The 18,075-nt window shown below is 42.0% G+C and overlaps 1 protein-coding gene across 1 annotated transcript in view; it reads left to right on the top strand.

Moving 5' to 3' along the window:
- The window catches only part of LOC135522886 (activin receptor type-2B), a 91,601-nt gene that overhangs the window by 57,153 nt on the left and 16,373 nt on the right, over positions 1 to 18,075 (top strand). The gene's annotated exons all lie outside the window — the stretch shown is intronic.

Raw genomic sequence — 18,075 nt, 5'->3', positions numbered from 1 at the left:
ACCTACCGAGTACTGTACCTGCCTAGTACTGTACCTACCTATTCATATACCTACCGAGTACTGTACCTGCCTAATACTGTACCTACCTATTCATTTACCTACCGAGTACTGTACCTGCCTAATACTGTACCTACCTATTCATATACCTACCGAGTACTGTACCTGCCTAGTACTGTACTGACTATTCATATACCTACCGAGTACTGTACCTGCCTAATACTGTACCTACCTATTCATTTACCTACCGAGTACTGTACCTGCCTAAAACTGTACCTACCTATTAATTTACCTACCGAGTACTGTACCTGCCTAATACTGTACCTACCTATTCATTTACCTACCGAGTACTGTACCTGCCTAATACTGTACTGACTATTCATATACCTACCAAGTACTGTACCTGCCTAATACTGTACCTACCTATTCATTTACCTACCGAGTACTGTACCTGCCTAATACTGTACCTACCTATTCATTTACCTACCGAGTACTGTACCTGCCTAATACTGTACTGACTATTCATATACCTACCAAGTACTGTACCTGCCTAATACTGTACCTACCTATTCATATACCTACCAAGTACTGTACCTACCAAGTACTGTACCTACCTAGTACTGTACCTACCTATTCATATACCTACCAAGTACTGTACCTACCTAGTACTGTACCTACCTAGTACTGTACCTACCGAGTACTGTACCTACCTATTCATATACCTACCGAGTACTGTACCTACCAAGTACTGTACCTACCTATTCATATACCTACCAAGTACTGTACCTACCTAGTACTGTACTTACCTATTCATATACCTACCAAGTACTGTACCTACCAAGTACTGTACCTACCAAGTACTGTACCTACCAAGTACTGTACCTACCTATTCATATACCTACCTAGTACTGTACCTACCTAGTACTGTACCTACCTATTCATATACCTACCAAGTACTGTACCTACCAAGTGCTGTACCTACCAAGTACTGTGCCTGCCTATTGATATACCTGAGTACTGTACATACCAAGTACTGTACATACCTGTTCATATACCTGCCAAGTGCTGTAACTACCAAGTACTGTACCTACCTATTCATATACATACCAAGTGCTGTACCTACCTAGTACTGTACCTACCTATTCATATACCTACCAAGTACTGTACCTGCCTAATACTGTACCTACCTATTCATATACCTACCAAGTACTGTACCTACCTAGTACTGTACCTACCTATTCATATACCTACCAAGTAAGTGTACCTACCAAGTACTGTACTGTACCTACCGAGTACTGTACCTGCCTATTCATATACCTACCAAGTACTGTACCTACCAAGTACTCTACCTGCCTATTCATATACCTACCAAGTACTGTACCTGCCAAGTACTGTACCTGCCTATTCATATACCTACTTTAAGTACTGTACCTACCAAGTACTGTCCCTACCTATTCATATACCTACCAAGTACTGTACCTGCCTAATACTGTACTGACTATTCATATACCTACCAAGTACTGTACCTGCCTAATACTGTACCTACCTATTCATATACCTACCAAGTACTGTACCTGCCTGGTGCTGTGCCTGCCTGTTCATATACCTACCAAGTACTGTACCTACCTAGTACTGTGCCTGCCTAGTACTGTACCTGCCTAGTACTGTACCTGCCTATTCATATACCTACTGAGTACTGTACCTACCAAGTACTGTACCTACCTATTCATATACCTACCAAGTACTGTACCTACCTAGTACTGTACTTACCTATTCATATACCTACCAAGTACTGTACCTACCAAGTACTGTACCTACCAAGTACTGTACCTACCAAGTACTGTACCTACCTATTCATATACCTACCTAGTACTGTACCTACCTAGTACTGTACCTACCTATTCATATACCTACCAAGTACTGTACCTACCAAGTACTGTACCTACCAAGTACTGTACCTACCTATTGATATACCTACCGAGTACTGTACATACCACGTACTGTACATACCTATTCATATACCTACCAAGTACTGTAACTACCAAGTACTGTACCTACCTATTCATATACATACCAAGTACTGTACCTACCTAGTACTGTACCTACCTATTCATATACCTACCAAGTACTGTACCTGCCTAATACTGTACCTACCTATTCATATACCTACCAAGTACTGTACCTACCTAGTACTGTACCTACCTATTCATATACCTACCAAGTACTGTACCTACCAAGTACTGTACTGTACCTACCGAGTACTGTACCTACCTATTCATATACCTACCAAGTACTGTACCTACCAAGTACTCTACCTACCTATTCATATACCTACCAAGTACTGTACCTACCAAGTACTGTACCTACCTATTCATATACCTACCAAGTACTGTACCTACCAAGTACTGTCCCTACCTATTCATATACCTACCAAGTACTGTACCTACCTAGTACTGTACCTACCTATTCATATACCTACGAAGTACTGTACCTGCCTAATACTCTACCGACCTATTCATGTACCTGCCTAATACTGTACCTGCCTATTCATATACTTACCGAATACTGTACCTTCCTCCTCCTGTACCTGCCTAGTGCTGTACCTGCCTAGTGCTGTACCTGCTTAGTGCTGTACCTGCCTAGTGCTGTACCTGCCTAGTGCTGTACCTGCTTAGTGCTGTACCTGCCTAGTGCTGTACCTGCCTAGTGCTGTACCTACCTATTCATATACCTACCGAGTACTGTACCTACCAAGTACTGTACCTACCTATTCGTATACCCACCAAGTACTGTACCTACCTAGTACTGTACCTACCTAATACTGTACCTACCTATTCATATACTTACCGAATACTGTACCTGCCTCGTGCTGTACCTGCCTAGTGCTGTACCTGCCTAGTGCTGTACCTGCCTAGTGCTGTACCTGCCTAGTGCTGTACCTGCCTAATACTATACTAACTATTCATATACCTACCAAGTACTGTACCTACCTAGTACTGTTCCTACCTAGTACTGTACCTACCTAGTACTGTACCTACCGAGTACTGTACCTGCCTAATACTGTTCATATACCTGCTGCTGTACCTGCCTAATACTGTACCTACCTATTCATATACCTGCCCTATACTGTACCTGCCTGGTAATGTACTGGATTCATATACCTGCCAAGTACTGTACCTACCTACTGTACTACCTAGTACTGTACCTGCCTATTCATATACCTGGAAGTACTGTACCTACCAAGTACTATACCTACCTATTCATATACCTACCAAGTACTGTACCTGCCTAGTACTGTACCTACCTATTCATATACCTACCAAGTACTGTACCTGCCAAGTACTGTACCTACCAAGTACTGTACCTACCAAGTACTGTACCTACCTATTGATATACCTACCAAGTACTGACCTGCCAAATACTGTACCTACCAATATACCTACCAAGTACTGTACTGCCAAGTACTGTACCTATATTCATATACCTACCAAGTACTGTAACCTACCAAGTACTGTACCTACCTAATTCATATACCTACCAAGTACTGTACCTACCTATACTGTACCTACCTAGTACTGTACCTATTCATATACCTACCAAGTACTGTACCTGCCTAATACTGTACCTACCTGTTCACCTACCAAGTGCTGTACCTGCCTAGTGCTGTACCTACCTATTCATATACCTACCTGCAAGTACTGTACTGTACCTACCTATTCCTGTACCTACCTACTGTACCTACCAAGTACTGTACCTACCTATTCATATACCTACCAAGTACTGTACCTACCAAGTACTGTCCCTACCTATTCATATACCTACCTAGTACTGTACCTACCTATTCATATACCTACCAAGTACTGTACCTGCCTAATACTGTACCTGCCTATTCATATACTTACCGAATACTGTACCTTCCTCCTACTGTACCTTCCTCCTGCTGTACCTGCCTAGTGCTGTACCTGCCTAGTGCTGTACCTGCCTAGTGCTGTACCTGCCTACTGTACCTGCCTAGTGCTGTACCTGCCTAGTACTGTACCTGCTATTCATATACCTACCTACTGTCCTATACTGTACCTACCTATATACCCACCAAGTACTGTACCTACCTAATACTGTACCTGCCTATTCATATACTTACCGAATACTGTACCTGCCTCTGCTGTACCTGCCTACTGTACCTGCCTCGTGCTGTACCTGCCTACTGTACCTGCCTAGTGCTGTACCTGCCTAATACTATACTAACTATTCATATACCTACCTAATACTGTACCTACCTGGTACTGTACCTACCTAGTACTGTACCTACCTATTTATATACCTACCAAGTACTGTACCTACCAAGTACTGTACCTGCCTATTCATATACCTACCAAGTACTGTACCTACCTAGTGCTGTACCTACCTGTTCATATACCTGCCAAGTACTGTACCTACCTAAGTACTGTACCTACCTATTCATATACCTGCCAAGTACTGTACCTACCAAGTACTGTACCTGCCTAAGTACTGTACCTACCAAGTACTGTACCTGCCTATTGATGTACCTGCCACCTGTGCCTGCCTAAGTACTGTACCTGCCTATTCATATACCTAAGTGCTGTACCTGCCTATACTGTACTGCCTGTGCTGTACTGTCTGTTCATATACCTGCCTAGTACTGTGCCTGCCTAGTGCTGTACCTATTCATATACCTACTGTACCTGCCAGGTACTGTACCTGCCTATTCATATACCTACCAAGTACTGTGCCTACCTGTTCATATACCTACCAAGTACTGTACCTGCCTAATGCTGTACCTACCTATTCACCTACCTACCAAGTACTGTACCTACCTAATGCTGTACCTGCCTGTTCATATACCTGCCAAGTGCTGTACCTGCCTAGTACTGTACCTGCCTATTCATACTGTACTGTGCCTGCCTAGTACTGTACCTGCCTAATACTGTACCTACCTACCTGCCAAGTACTGTACCTACCTATTCATATACCTGCCAAGTACTGTAACTACTAGTACTGTACCTAATACTGTTCATATACCTACCGAGTACTGTACCTGCCTAATACTGTACCTACCTATTCATATACCTAATACTGTTTGTACTGTACCTACCTATTCATATACCTACCAAATACTGGTACTGTAACTAATACTGTACCTACCTATTGATATACCTGCCGAGTACTGTACCTACCAAGTACTGTACCTGCCTATTCATATACCTACCAAGTACTGTACCTACCATGTACTGTACCTACCTATTCATATACCTACCAAGTACTGTACCTACCAAGTACTGTACCTACCTATTCATATACCTACCAAGTACTGTAACTACCCAGTACTGTACCTACCTATTCATATACCCACCAAGTACTGTACCTACCTATTCATATACCTACCAAGTACTGTACCTACCAAGTACTGTCCCTACCTATTCATATACCTACCAAGTACTGTACCTGCCTAATACTCTACCGACCTATTCATGTACCTGGCTAATACTGTACCTGCCTATTCATATACTTACCGAATACTGTACCTTCCTTGTGCTGTACCTTCCTCGTGCTGTACCTGCCTAGTGCTGTACCTGCCTAGTGCTGTACCTGCCTAGTGCTGTACCTGCCTAGTGCTGTACCTGCTTATTCATATACCTGCCTAATACTGTACCCGCCTAGTACTGTACCCGCCTAGTACTGTACCTGCCTAGTACTGTACCTACTTATTCATATACTTGCCTAATACTGTACCCGCCTAATACTGTACCCGCCTAATACTGTACCCGCCTAATACTGTACCTGCCTAATACTGTACCTGCCTAGTACTGTACCTGCCTAATACTGTACCTGCCTAGTACTGTACCTGCCTAATACTGTACCTGCCTAATCATATACCTGCCTAATACTGTACGTGCCTAATACTGTACCTGCCTAATCATATACCTGCCTAATACTGTACCTGCCTAATACTATACCTACCTATTCATATTCCAGCCTAATACTGTACCTACCTAATACTGTACCTTCCTATTCATATACCTAGCTAATACTGTACCTAGCTAATACTGTACCTACCTATTCATATACCTAGCTAATACTGTACCTGCCTAATACTGTACCTACCTATTCATATCTTACCTATTCATATACATACCGAGTGCTGTACCTGCCTCGTGCTGTACCTGCCTCGTGCTGTACCTGCCTCGTGCTGTACCTACCTATTCATATACCTGCCAAATACTTTACCTACCTAATACTGTATCTAGCGAATACTGTACCTAGCTATTCATATACCTGCCTAATACTGTACCTACCTAATACTGTACCTTCCTATTCATATACCTAGCTAATACTGTACCTAGCTAATACTGTACCTACCTATTCATATACCTAGCTAATACTGTACCTGCCTAATACTGTACCTACCTATTCATATCTTACCTATTCATATACCTACAGAATGCTGTACCTGCCTAGTGCTGTACCTGCCTAGTGCTGTACCTGCCTATTCATTTACCTACCTAATACTGTACCTGCCTAATAATTTACCTACTTATTCATATACCTGCCTAATACTGTACCTGCCTAATACTGCACCTAGCTAATTTCTGTACCTGCCTAATTTCTGTACCTGCCTAATCATATACCTACCTAATACTGTACCTGCCTAATACTGTACCTACCTAATACTTTACCTACCTAATACTGTACCTGCCTAATACTGTACCTACCTATTCATATCTTACCTATTCATATACCTGCCTCGTGCTGTACCTGCCTCGTGCTGTACCTGCCTCGTGCTGTACCTGCCTCGTGCTGTACCTGCCTATTCATATACCTGCCAAATACTTTACCTACCTAATACTGTACCTACCTATTCATATACCTGCCTAATACTGTACCTACCTAATACTGTACCTACCTATTCATATACCTGCCTAATACTGTACCTGCCTAATACTGTACCTACCTATTCATATACCTGCCAAGTACTGTACCTACCAAGTACTGTACTGTACCTACCTATTCCTGCACCTACCGAGTACTGTACCTACCAAGTACTGTACCTACCTATTCATATACCTACCAAGTACTGTACCTACCAAGTACTGTCCCTACCTATTCATATACCTACCTAATACTGTACCTGCCTAATACTGTACCTGCCTATTCATATACTTACCGAATACTGTACCTTCCTCCTGCTGTACCTGCCTAGTGCTGTACCTGCCTAGTGCTGTACCTGCCTAGTGCTGTACCTGCCTAGTGCTGTACCTGCCTAGTGCTGTACCTGCCTAGTGCTGTACCTGCCTAGTGCTGTACTAACTATTCATATACCTACCAAGTACTGTACCTACCTAGTACTGTACCTACCTAGTACTGTACCTACCTATTCATATACCTACCGAGTACTGTACCTACCAAGTACTGTACCTACCTATTCATATACCTACCAAGTACTGTACCTACCTAGTACTGTACTTGCCTATTCATATACCTACCAAGTACTGTATCTACCAAGTACTGTACCTACCTATTCATATACCTACCAAGTACTCTACCTACCAAGTACTGTACCTACCTATTCATATACCTACCAAGTACTGTACCTACCTAGTACTGTACCTACCTATTCATATACCTACCAAGTACTGTACCTACCAAGTACTGTACCTACCAAGTACTGTACCTACCAAGTACTGTACCTACCAAGTACTGTACCTACCTATTGATATACCTACCGAGTACTGTACCTACCAAGTACTGTACCTACCTATTCATATACCTACCAAGTACTGTACCTACCTAGTACTGTACCTACCTATTCATATACCTACCGAGTACTGTACCTACCAAGTACTGTACCTACCTATTCATATACCTACCAAGTACTGTACCTACCAAGTACTGTAGCTACCAAGTACTGTACCTACCTATTCATATACCTACCAAGTACTGTACCTACCTAGTACTGTACCTACCTATTCATATACCTACCGAGTACTGTACCTGCCAAGTACTGTACCTACCTATTCATATACCTACCAAGTACTGTACCTACCAAGTACTGTACCTACCTATTCATATACCTACCAAGTACTGTACCTACCTAATACTGTACCTACCTATTCATATACCTACCAAGTACTGTACCTACCTATTCATATACCTACCAAGTACTGTACCTACCAAGTACTGTACCTACCTAGTACTGTACCTACCTATTCATATACCTACCGAGTACTGTACCTACCAAGTACTGTAGCTACCTATTCATATACCTACCAAGTACTGTACCTACCTAGTACTGTACTTACCTATTCATATACCTACCGAGTACTGTACCTACCAAGTACTGTACCTACCTATTCATATACCTACCAAGTACTGTACTGTACCTACCTATTCATATACCTACCAAGTACTGTACCTACCTAGTACTGTACCTACCAAGTACTGTAACTACCTAGTACTGTACCTACCTAGTACTGTACCTACCTATTGATGTACCTACCGAGTACTGTACCTACCAAGTACTGTACCTACCTATTCATATACCTACCAAGTACTGTACCTACCATGTACTGTACCTACCTATTCATATACCTACCAAGTACTGTAACTACCTAGTACTGTACCTACCTATTCATATACCTACCGAGTACTGTACCTGCCTAATACTGTACATACCTATTCATATACCTACCAAGTACTGTACCTGCCTAATACTGTACCTACCTATTCATATACCTACCAAGTACTGTACCTACCATGTACTGTACCTACCTATTCATATACCTACCAAGTACTGTAACTACCTAGTACTGTACCTACCTATTGATCTACCTACCGAGTACTGTACCTACCAAGTACTGTACCTACCTATTCATATACCTACCAAGTACTGTACCGACCATGTACTGTACCTACCTATTCATATACCTACCAAGTACTGTACCTACCAAGTACTGTAACTACCTAGTACTGTACCTACCTATTCATATACCTACCAAGTACTGTAACTACCTAGTACTGTACCTACCTATTCATATACCTACCAAGTACTGTACCTACCTATTCATATACCTATCAAGTACTGTACCTACCAAGTACTGTCCCTACCTATTCATATACCTACCAAGTACTGTACCTGCCTAATACTCTACCGACCTATTCATGTACCTGGCTAATACTGTACCTGCCTATTCATATACTTACCGAATACTGTACCTGCCTAATACTGTACCTGCCTATTCAAATACTTACCGAATACTGTACCTTCCTTGTGCTGTACCTTCCTCGTGCTGTACCTGCCTCGTGCTGTACCTGCCTAGTACTGTACCTAGCTATTCATATACTTACCTAACACTGTACCTGCCTCGTGCTGTAACTGCCTAGTGCTGTACCTGCCTAGTGCTGTACCTGCCTAGTGCTGTACCTGCTTAGTGCAGTACCTGCCTAGTGCTGTACCTGCCTAGTGCTGTACTAACTATTCATATACCTACCGAGTACTGTACCTACCAAGTACTGTACCTACCTATTCATATACCCACCAAGTACTGTACCTACCTAATACTGTACCTACCTATTCATATACTTACCGAATGCTGTACCTGCCTAGTGCTGTACCTGCCTAGTACTGTACCTGCCTATTCATATACTTACCTAACACTGTACCTGCCTCGTGCTGTAACTGCCTAGTGCTGTACCTGCCTAGTGCTGTACCTGCCTAGTGCTGTACCTGCTTAGTGCAGTACCTGCCTAGTGCTGTACCTGCCTAGTGCTGTACTAACTATTCATATACCTACCAAGTACTGTACCTACCAAGTACTGTACCTACCTATTCATATACCCACCAAGTACTGTACCTACCTAATACTGTACCTACCTATTCATATACTTACCGAATGCTGTACCTGCCAAGTACTGTACCTGCCTAATACTATACTAACTATTCATATACCTACCTAGTACTGTACCTGCCTAATACTATACTAACTATTCATATACCTACCTAGTACTGTACCTACCTAGTACTGTACCTACCTATTCATATACCTACCTATTCATATACCTACCTAATACTGTACCTAGCTATTCATATACCTAGCTAATTCTGTACCTTCCTATTCATATACCTATCTAATACTGTACCTAGCTAATACTGTACCTACCTATTCATATACCTAGCTAATACTGTACCTAGCTAAAACTGTACCTGCCTTATACTGTACCTAGCTAATACTGTACCTAGCTATTCATATACATGCCTAATATTGTACCTGCCTAATACTGTACCTACCTATTCATATCTTACCTATTCATATACCTACCGAGTGCTGTACCTGCCTAGTGCTGTACCTGCCTAGTGCTGTACCTGCCTAGTGCTGTACCTGCCTAGTGCTGTACCTGCCTAGTGCTGTACCTGCCTAGTGCTGTACCTGCCTAGTGCTGTACCTGCTTATTCATATACCTGCCTAATACTGTACCCGCCAAATACTGTACCCGCCTAATACTGTACCCGCCTAGTACTGTACCCGCCTAGTACTGTACCTACTTATTCATATACTTGCCTAATACTGTACCCGCCTAATACTGTACCCGCCTAATACTGTACCCGCCTAATACTGTACCCGCCTAATACTGTACCCGCCTAGTACTGTACCTGCCTAATACTGTACCTGCCTAGTACTGTACCTGCCCAATACTGTACCTGCCTAGTACTGTACCTACCTAATACTGTACCTGCCTAATAGTGTACCTGCCTAATCATATACCTGCCTAATACTGTACGTGCCTAATACTGTACCTGCCTAATCATATACCTGCCTAATACTGTACCTGCCTAATACTATACCTACCTATTCATATTCCAGCCTAATACTGTACCTACCTAATACTGTACCTTCCTATTCATATACCTAGCTAATACTGTACCTGCCTAATACTGTACCTACCTATTCATATCTTACCTATTCATATACATACCGAGTGCTGTACCTGCCTCGTGCTGTACCTGCCTCGTGCTGTACCTGCCTCGTGCTGTACCTGCCTCGTGCTGTACCTGCCTCGTGCTGTACCTGCCTATTCATATACCTGCCAAATACTTTACCTACCTAATACTGTATCTAGCGAATACTGTACCTAGCTATTCATATACCTGCCTAATACTGTACCTGCCTAATACTGTACCTACCTATTCATATTTTACCTATTCATATACCTACAGAATGCTGTACCTGCCTAGTGCTGTACCTGCCTAGTGCTGTACCTGCCTATTCATATACCTACCTAATACTGTACCTGCCTAATAATTTACCTACTTATTCATATACCTGCCTAATACTGTACCTGCCTAATACTGCACCTAGCTAATTTCTGTACCTGCCTAATTTCTGTACCTGCCTAATCATATACCTACCTAATACTGTACCTGCCTAATACTGTACCTACCTAATACTTTACCTACCTAATACTTTACCTACCTATTCATATACCTGCCTAATACTGTACCTACCGAATACTGTACCTGCCTAATCATATACCTACCTAATACTGTACCTGCCTAATACTGTACCTACCTATTCATATCTTACCTATTCATATACCTGCCTCGTGCTGTAACTGCCTCGTGCTGTACCTGCCTCGTGCTGTACCTGCCTCGTGCTGTACCTGCCTATTCATATACCTGCCAAATACTTTACCTACCTAATACTGTACCTGCCTCGTGCTGTACCTACCTATTCATATACCTGCCTAATACTGTACCTAGCTAATACTGTACCTGCCTAATACTGTACCTACCTATTCATATCTTACCTATTCATATACCTACAGAATGCTGTACCTGCCTAGTGCTGTACCTGCCTAGTGCTGTACCTGCCTATTCATATACCTACCTAATACTGTACCTGCCTAATACTGTACCTACCTAATACTTTACCTACCTAATACTTTACCTACCTATTCATATACCTGCCTAATACTGTACCTACCGAATACTGTACCTGCCTAATCATATACCTACCTAATACTGTACCTGCCTAATACTGTACCTGCCTAATACTGTACCTACCTATTCATATCTTACCTATTCATATACCTGCCGAGTGCTGTACCTGCCGAGTGCTGTACCTGCCGAGTGCTGTACCTGCCGAGTGCTGTGCCTGCAGAGTGCTGTACCTGCCTAATCATATACCAGCCTAATACTGTACCTACCTATTCATATACCTGCCTAATACTGTACCTAGCTAATTCTGTACCTTCCTATTCATATACCTAGCTAATACTGTGCCTAGCTAATACTGTGCCTAGCTAAAACTGTACCTAGCTAATACTGTACCTACCGAATACTGTACCTTCCTATTCATATACCTAGCTAATACTGTACCTAGCTAATACTGTACCTACCTATTCATATACCTAGCTAATACTGTACCTAGCTAAAACTGTACCTGCCTAATACTGTATCTAGCTAATACTGTACCTAGCTATTCATATACCTGCCTAATACTGTACCTACCTATTCATATACCTACAGAATGCTGTACCTGCCTAGTGCTGTACCTGCCTAGTGCTGTACCTGCCTATTCATATACCTACCTAATACTGTACCTGCCTAATAATTTACCTACTTATTCATATACCTGCCTAATACTGTACCTGCCTAATACTGCACCTAGCTAATTTCTGTACCTGCCTAATTTCTGTACCTGCCTAATCATATACCTACCTAATACTGTACCTGCCTAATACTGTACCTGCCTAATACTGTACCTACCTATTCATATACCTGCCTAATACTGTACCTGCCTAATACTGTATCTAGCGAATACTGTACCTAGCTATTCATATACCTGCCTAATACTGTACCTGCCTAATACTGTACCTACCTATTCATATCTTACCTATTCATATACCTACAGAATGCTGTACCTGCCTAGTGCTGTACCTGCCTAGTGCTGTACCTGCCTAGTCATATACCTACCTAATACTGTACCTGCCTAATAATTTACCTACTTATTCATATACCTGCCTAATACTGTACCTGCCTAATACTGCACCTAGCTAATTTCTGTACCTGCCTAATTTCTGTACCTGCCTAATCATATACCTACCTAATACTGTACCTGCCTAATACTGTACCTACCTAATACTTTACCTACCTAATACTTTACCTACCTATTCATATACCTGCCTAATACTGTACCTACCGAATACTGTACCTGCCTAATCATATACCTACCTAATACTGTACCTGCCTAATACTGTACCTACCTATTCATATCTTACCTATTCATATACCTGCCTCGTGCTGTACCTGCCTCGTGCTGTACCTGCCTCGTGCTGTACCTGCCTCGTGCTGTACCTGCCTATTCATATACCTGCCAAATACTTTACCTACCTAATACTGTACCTACCTAATACTTTACCTACCTATTCATATACCTGCCTAATACTGTACCTACCGAATACTGTACCTGCCTAATCATATACCTACAGAATGCTGTACCTGCCTAGTGCTGTACCTGCCTATTCATATACCTACCTAATACTGTACCTGCCTAATACTGTACCTACCTAATACTTTACCTACCTATTCATATACCTGCCTAATACTGTACCTACCGAATACTGTACCTGCCTAATCATATACCTACCTAATACTGTACCTGCCTAATACTGTACCTGCCTAATACTGTACCTACCTATTCATATCTTACCTATTCATATACCTACCGAATACTGTACCTTCCTATTCATATACCTAGCTAATTCTGTACCTTCCTATTCATATACCTAGCTAATACTGTACCTAGCTAATACTGTACCTTCCTATTCATATACCTAGCTAATACTGTACCTAGCTAATACTGTACCTACCTATTCATATACCTAGCTAATACTGTACCTAGCTAAAACTGTACCTGCCTAATACTGTACCTAGCTAATACTGTACCTAGCTATTCATATACCTGCCTAATACTGTACCTGCCTAATACTGTACCTACCTATTCATATCTTACCTATTCATATACCTACCGAATACTGTACCTTCCTATTCATATACCTAGCTAATACTGTACCTAGCTAATACTGTACCTGCCTAATACTGTACCTGCCTAATACTGTACCCGCCTAGTACTGTACCCGCCTTGTACTGTACCTGCCTAGTACTGTACCCGCCTAGTACTGTACCCGCCTAGTACTGTACCTGCCTAGTACTGTACCTGCCTAGTACTGTACCTGCCTAGTACTGTACCTGCCTAGTACTGTACCTGCCTAGTACTGTACCTGCCTAGGTACTGTACCTGCCTAGTACTGTACCTAGCTAATACTGTACCTACCTATTCATATACCTAGCTAGTGCTGTACTTGCCTAGTGCTGTACCTGCCTCGTGCTGTACCTGCCTCGTGCTGTACCTGCCTCGTGCTGTACCTGCCTCGTGCTGTACCTGCCTATTCATATACCTGCCAAATACTTTACCTACCTAATACTGTACCTAGCTAATACTGTACCTACCTATTCATATACCTGCCTAATACTGTACCTGCCTTGTACTGTACCTGCCTAGTACTGTACCTGCCTAGTACTGTACCTGCCTAGTACTGTACCTGCCTAATACTGTACCTAGCTAATACTGTACCTACCTATTCATATACCTAGCTAGTGCTGTACTTGCCTAGTGCTGTACCTGCCTCGTGCTGTACCTGCCTCGTGCTGTACCTGCCTCGTGCTGTACCTGCCTCGTGCTGTACCTGCCTAGTACTGTACCTGCCTAGTACTGTACCTGCCTAATACTGTACCTAGCTAATACTGTACCTACCTATTCATATACCTGCCTAATACTGTACCTAGCTAATACTGTACCTTCCTATTCATATACCTAGCTAATACTGTACCTAGCTAATACTGTACCTAGCTAATACTGTACCTTCCTATTCATATACCTAGCTAAAACTGTACCTAGCTAATACTGTATCTAGCTATTCATATACCTAGCTAATACTGTACCTTCCTATTCATATACCTAGCTAAAACTGTACCTAGCTAATACTGTACCTTCTTATTCATATACCTAGCTAAAACTGTACCTAGCTAATACTGTACCTAACTACTACTGTACCTAGCTGTTCATATACCTGCCTAATACTGTACCTGCCTTATACTGTACCTACCTATTCATATCTCACCTATTCATATACCTACCGAATACTGTACCTGCCTAGTGCTGTACCTGCCTATTCATATACCTACCTAATACTGTACCTGCCTATTCATATACCTGCCTAATACTGTACCTACTTATTCATATACCTGCCTAATACTGTACCTGCCTAATACTGTACCTACCTATTCATATACCTGCCTAATATTGTACCTACCTATTCATACACCTGCCTAATACTGTACCTACCAAATACTCTACCTACCTAATACTGTACCTGCCTAATACTGTACCTGCCTAATCATATACCTACCTAATACTGTACCTGCCTATTCATATACCTGCCTAATATTGTACCTACCTATTCATACACCTGCCTAATACTGTACCTACCAAATACTCTACCTACCTAATACTGTACCTGCCTAATACTGTACCTGCCTAATCATATACCTACCTAATACTGTACCTGCCTATTCATATACCTGCCTAATATTGTACCTACCTATTCATACACCTGCCTAATACTGTACCTACCAAATACTCTACCTACCTAATACTGTACCTACCTAATACTGTACCTACCTATTCATATACCTGCCTAATACTGTACCTACCTATTCATATACCTGCCTAATACTGTACCTGCCTAATACTGTACCTGCCTAATACTGTACCTGCCTAATACTGTACCTGCCTAATACTGTACCTGCCTATTCATATACCTGCCTATTCATATACCTGCCTAATACTGTACCTGCCTATTCATATACCTGCCTAATACTGTACCTGCCTTTTCATATACCTGCCTAGTGCTGTACCTGCCTAGTGCTGTACCTGCTTATTCATATACCTACCTATTCATATACCTACCTAATACTGCACCTGCCAGATACTATACCTGCCTATTCTTATACCTACCTAATACTGTACCTACCTATTCATATACCTGCCTAATACTATACCTGCCAGATACTATACCTGCCTAGTACTGTACCTGCCTAGTACTGTACCTGCCTAGTACTGTACCTGCCTAATACTGTACCTAGCTAATACTGTACCTAGCTAATACTGTACCTTCCTATTCATATACCTGCCTAATACTGTACCTACCGAATACTGTACCTGCCTAATCATATACCTACAGAATGCTGTACCTGCCTAGTGCTGTACCTGCCTATTCATATACCTACCTAATACTGTACCTGCCTAATACTGTACCTACCTAATACTTTACCTACCTATTCATATACCTGCCTAATACTGTACCTACCGAATACTGTACCTGCCTAATCATATACCTACCTAATACTGTACCTGCCTAATACTGTACCTGCCTAATACTGTACCTACCTATTCATATCTTACCTATTCATATACCTACCGAATACTGTACCTTCCTATTCATATACCTAGCTAATTCTGTACCTTCCTATTCATATACCTAGCTAATACTGTACCTAGCTAATACTGTACCTTCCTATTCATATACCTAGCTAATACTGTACCTAGCTAATACTGTACCTACCTATTCATATACCTAGCTAATACTGTACCTAGCTAAAACTGTACCTGCCTAATACTGTACCTAGCTAATACTGTACCTAGCTATTCATATACCTGCCTAATACTGTACCTGCCTAATACTGTACCTACCTATTCATATCTTACCTATTCATATACCTACCGAATACTGTACCTTCCTATTCATATACCTAGCTAATACTGTACCTAGCTAATACTGTACCTGCCTAATACTGTACCTGCCTAATACTGTACCCGCCTAGTACTGTACCCGCCTAGTACTGTACCCGCCTTGTACTGTACCTGCCTAGTACTGTACCCGCCTAGTACTGTACCCGCCTAGTACTGTACCTGCCTAGTACTGTACCTGCCTAGTACTGTACCTGCCTAGTACTGTACCTGCCTAGTACTGTACCTGCCTAGTACTGTACCTGCCTAGTACTGTACCTGCCTAGTACTGTACCTGCCTAGTACTGTACCTAGCTAATACTGTACCTACCTATTCATATACCTAGCTAGTGCTGTACTTGCCTAGTGCTGTACCTGCCTCGTGCTGTACCTGCCTCGTGCTGTACCTGCCTCGTGCTGTACCTGCCTATTCATATACCTGCCAAATACTTTACCTACCTAATACTGTACCTAGCTAATACTGTACCTACCTATTCATATACCTGCCTAATACTGTACCTGCCTTGTACTGTACCTGCCTAGTACTGTACCTGCCTAGTACTGTACCTGCCTAGTACTGTACCTGCCTAATACTGTACCTAGCTAATACTGTACCTACCTATTCATATACCTAGCTAGTGCTGTACTTGCCTAGTGCTGTACCTGCCTCGTGCTGTACCTGCCTCGTGCTGTACCTGCCTCGTGCTGTACCTGCCTCGTGCTGTACCTGCCTAGTACTGTACCTGCCTAGTACTGTACCTGCCTAATACTGTACCTAGCTAATACTGTACCTACCTATTCATATACCTGCCTAATACTGTACCTAGCTAATACTGTACCTTCCTATTCATATACCTAGCTAATACTGTACCTAGCTAATACTGTACCTAGCTAATACTGTACCTTCCTATTCATATACCTAGCTAAAACTGTACCTAGCTAATACTGTATCTAGCTATTCATATACCTAGCTAATACTGTACCTTCCTATTCATATACCTAGCTAAAACTGTACCTAGCTAATACTGTACCTAGCTAATACTGTACCTTCTTATTCATATACCTAGCTAAAACTGTACCTAGCTAATACTGTACCTAACTACTACTGTACCTAGCTGTTCATATACCTGCCTAATACTGTACCTGCCTTATACTGTACCTACCTATTCATATCTCACCTATTCATATACCTACCGAATACTGTACCTGCCTAGTG

The sequence above is a fragment of the Oncorhynchus masou genome, chromosome 30 (assembly GCF_036934945.1).
Source record: "Oncorhynchus masou masou isolate Uvic2021 chromosome 30, UVic_Omas_1.1, whole genome shotgun sequence".
Classification (NCBI taxonomy): Eukaryota; Metazoa; Chordata; class Actinopteri; order Salmoniformes; family Salmonidae; genus Oncorhynchus; species Oncorhynchus masou.
The sequence above is the reverse complement of the archived record's forward strand: the minus strand, read 5'-3'. Positions and strand labels throughout refer to the sequence as shown.